Here is a 4,700-nt window from a genome sequence, read left to right on the forward strand (position 1 = left end):
CTTCATCATTGTGAAGTGTTTCTTTACTGTAGTGATTTTTCTTTTTACATAAAATGCACTGTCAGGTAAAGAATATAGTGTGCTTACTTCCCATGTTAAAGGCAAATGTAAATTTGTACTCAAACCACTTCTGATCAAGGAGGGGAGTTGGAACATAACTCTTTTCCCACCTAGACTTACAGTATTGATGTCATGCATTTGGATTCTTTATATAACTGATATAATCAGTCATTCTTTTAATGTGAGTTTACTGGTGGCAAATTCCGTTTTAATTTGTGTGAGAGGCATGGCCTTTTCTTTTTGTACTGGGGATCAACCCCAGATCCTTGCATATGTTAAGCATATAGTATCCCTGAGTCATATCCCCAGCTCTTGGCTTTACCTTACCTTACTTTACCTTACCTTTTGCTTCACCTCACCCTCACCTCAGCCTTTACCTTACTTTTAGCGAGCATAGAATTCTCAGTTGCACTTACTTTTATCAGTGTTTTGGAGATAGTTCATTATAGTCTGTCTCTTGTTGAAAAATAAGCTGCCAGTTATAGTTCTCTTTGAAGTATTTTTTTTTCTATCTTCTTTAAACTGTATCTCTTTGACTTTTGCTTTTAGCAGTTGTATGGTGATGTATTATCAAGGTATAATTTTCTGTGTATTTATCCTACTTGGTGTTGCAGTGATTCTTTAATATGTGGTGTGTGTGTATGTGTGTGTGTTCGTGCTTGCATATATGCATCTTGGAAATTCCTAGATATTATCTGTTTGTATTATACATCTGGTTTATTCTGTTTCTTCTACAGATAGTTTTTAATATAGCTACTCTTTTAGCCTATTTTTGTTAGTGGTTGTTTTACTTGAGTTTGGGTGATGTCATCTTGTATAGCAAGTGATTTTATAAATCACTTGCCAGACACAGCCTATTAAAACAGTAGAGACAGATGGTTGAGGTGGTCTCTACTTCCAGAGAACATTTGTCTTTGCTTTCAACAGGTGACCAGGCTAGGGATAATAGCAATCCCTGATTTCCTTTACCTAATCATATATTGAGGTTGTGAAATGAGACATTAGTTCTGTGAGGGCTTGTCTATTTTTTCACCCTTTTGAAAGGGGATACCTGCAGGACTGTGGAAGGTTGCCTTAGGCATTAGGTAGCAGCTCTGTGTAATAAGCTACCTCACATTCTAGAGACTATGTCTTATCTCTTATCTTACACCTGCAATTTCTCACTGCATGGATAGCTTTCTGTCCCTTCAAAAAGTTAAATATAAAAATAGAAAGTATTAAAAAATACTTTCTTCAGCCTTAATTTTAGTTCTCAAAAGACAATACAGATTTCTACCACCTACTCGTCCATTAACAGATCATTTCAGTTGATTGAAATAGTTGTTCCTACCTAATGAGTCTGGAATCTCAAAATTTATTTTTATTTATTTTTTTATTTTTCAAAATTTATTTTTAAATCACCAAAATTACTGACTTAGAGAAAAAAATGCTCCAATTTACAACATTATTTTAAAGACTTTACAAGTTGTGATACAAGAAAATCACCCCCTCTGGTGCCAGATTTTATTTGGTAGCTTCCAAACTTCAGCAAAAGCAATATATTGACTAAAGGATGCTTAGATGTCTTCTTTAACACTATGGTTTTTCCTTTGGGTAGAAAGTGAAGTTAACAGTGAGTGGCCTGAGAGTCCAGAAGTTTGAAAATAAGGATTTCAGAACTTACTTTAGTAGGATTATTGAGTGATTCTCAAGTTTTTAAATTCTCAGCCACATTTTAAAATAATAAAATTCCATACTTCAAGACAAAAAGAAAGAAGACAAACTACATTACCTCTTGTCAACACAAAATCGATCTCTAGGGGAAAGGAAGACTTTCTTTGGTGATGTTCCTTACACTGAGGAATTGACTGAGTAAATGATGGGAAACTGAGTGGAATGGCATAGCTAAATCTTAAATGGAACTCCGAGGTCAGTATAGATTGGAGTGTGTAGGTTATAAATTTCACTAGGGAAGTTTTGTAGGTTATTCATGTCTTCTTAGGGGAACATATTACAGTTCATTTGCATTTGCATCAAAACTATTCAAAGACAGTTTTATAATTTAAAGTTTTTAATAAAATGCACTTTAATGTTTCAAAAAAATCTCATACTGTGAATTAAGTCAATGTAAGAAAATCAGACAGTTCATAGGGAGAGCAGTTTTATATACTGATGTGAGTAGGATTTTGTTCACAAATTATGCTTCATTCCATGTGAGAGTATTCATACTGGAGAGAAATTTTATCAGTGCACCTATAGGGAATCTTCCACTGAATTCAGTGACCTAAACATCAGCAAATTTACATGTGAGCAAAAAGAACAGTTCAAATCTCATTACACACCAGAAACTTTCTGGAGAGTGACTGGCATACCTTTTATTTACTAAAAGGAGGCAACATAAATGTGGGAATAGCTTCACAGAGAAATCAGTTTTCAGTATTCTCTATTTATACACAAGGGAAATCATGTATGTTCTGAAAATGAGAATGTGTCACACAAGTCAGAACCAATTATAAATTACCCATCTTACAGAGAAACCTTATGATTATTTTATATTGGTTATTACTTTAGCCAGGAATCACACCTCAGTATGTATCAGATAAATAATTGAGAAGAATATGTTTCCTCAGAACAGAATGGATTAACTGTGGGAGAAGCTCTAAATTTGATACTTTGGAAAAAGCCTTCCTATAAAAGTAAATTCCATAAGAAATAGAATTTATTGTGTTTCATGAATTGATTTTAAATCAGTGTCTTCAGTGAGGAGAAATAGAACAGTCTAAAATTGCCTTTCTTTTAATCAAAATATTTAAACAAAAATGTGTGTGCATACACAAAGCTTTGTACAAATGACTTTTTTGGTGCTATTGAGGATTGAACCCAGGGCCTTTGCACTGAGCTACATTCCCAGCCCTTAATTTTAATTTCTAAAAACATTGTTTAAATATTAAAATTTTTTTTTAAATTTTGCTGAGTCATTAAGTTCCCAGGATGGGCTCAAAATTGTGAACTTTCCATCTCAGCTTCCCAGAGTGCTGGTGTTACAGGCATGTACCACCATGTGTGGATGTGACTTTCACAGCATGGTCTATGTACTCTGCATTTTTGTACTTATTCCAGTGTCTTAGCAAATCCTATCATCTCAATAGTCTGTCAACAGATAGTCTGTCAACTCGTTTCTTCATGCTCACAGTCATATACACATTAATTTGTACACACATTTTTCTATGTGTGTGATCATTGTCTTGCACTCCATAATTTTTAACTAGTTGAGAAGTCCATGGTGGAGGAATACCATAATTCTTTTGACCATTTTGCCACTGGTTATTCACATTTTTGTCTCTAAGAAAAATGATGTTACTACAATCCTGAAGAGGTAGCATAGGTTAGTGGATTATTCCATGGGCATTAACATGCCATATCATATGCCTGAGATGAGATTGATGATTAAATTGTATGTGTTTACTAATTTTAATACATTTTATCAGATTATTTGTAATACAACTGTAGCATTTTATGTATATAACAGTATATAAATTATCCATTTCCCTCTACTAAAAATAGATTTACTTTTTAATAGAGTAACTTCGTGAGTTCAAAGTGATAACTAATTTTAATCTGCATATTATGTTTTACATTTTTTCTTGTAATATCGGTTGAACCTAGAGACTTTGCACAAAGCTACATCGCCTTTATTTTATTTATTTATTCTTTTAGACAGCACTTGTTAAATTGCCTGGGCTGGGCTTGAATTTATAATCCTGCCTTAGCCTTCCAGAGTGCTTGAATTATACGCATATGCCACCATACTTGGCTTCTAAACATTTCTTGGCTGTTTGTATTTGCTATTCTATACTTTGCCTTTATACATTATTAATTCATAGGTTTTTCTTTTTGGATTGTTTGTATCACCATTTTTAAATTGTTTTTATATGTTAAAAATAGTAACTTCATTCTGAAAAAATGTATAGTGTTTGTTTTGACCTTGTACCGATTTTCCTATTCACATCATTTTAGTTTTACATGTTTATTTGTCCATCCTTTCACAGGTTCTATATCACAAGGTTTTAAGTGTTCTGTATGATTTACATATCATTTATATCTTCTTGGGAAGAGGATTTATTTCTTTTCTTGGACACGAAGAGCCACTTTTGCAGTATTAGACACTTTGTTAAGCCAAAATGCAATTTCAGTACTCTTAACTACTCACTTCTTTATCATCTTTTGAAGCGGGAAGTGTCCAGCTGACCTGCCTCTGACTAAGAGAAGCAAAACATTGGTAGATGTGTCCTAGGAATACCTTTGTTTTTACAAGAAAAGGGCCGGGTGTGGGTGTTGCCATCGGTTTTACCTTTCCTGATTGGTATAGGGCCTGTCTCTGTGGCAGCCTTCTTTTCACCAGTGTGATTCTTTGGTTCACACAATGACAGAGACCCTGGCCCAGATATTATTTACGCAGCTCTAGCAACAGTTGACCTGTAGACTTTAGGTATGTAAGAAAAATATATTTTGCAAATGCCATTGTATTTTAGGATTATCTTGTACATAATACCATACCAAAACTTATTCAGGCACCAAAGGTATAAAGTTATACATGGTTATGCACACAAAATTGAGTAAGTTAGCAAAATTATTCAAGATTTGTAATGAGTAAAAGGAAC

The sequence above is a fragment of the Chinchilla lanigera genome, unplaced genomic scaffold, assembly GCF_000276665.1.
Source record: "Chinchilla lanigera isolate Chin_1 unplaced genomic scaffold, ChiLan1.0 scaffold00021, whole genome shotgun sequence".
Lineage (NCBI taxonomy): Eukaryota > Metazoa > Chordata > Mammalia > Rodentia > Chinchillidae > Chinchilla > Chinchilla lanigera.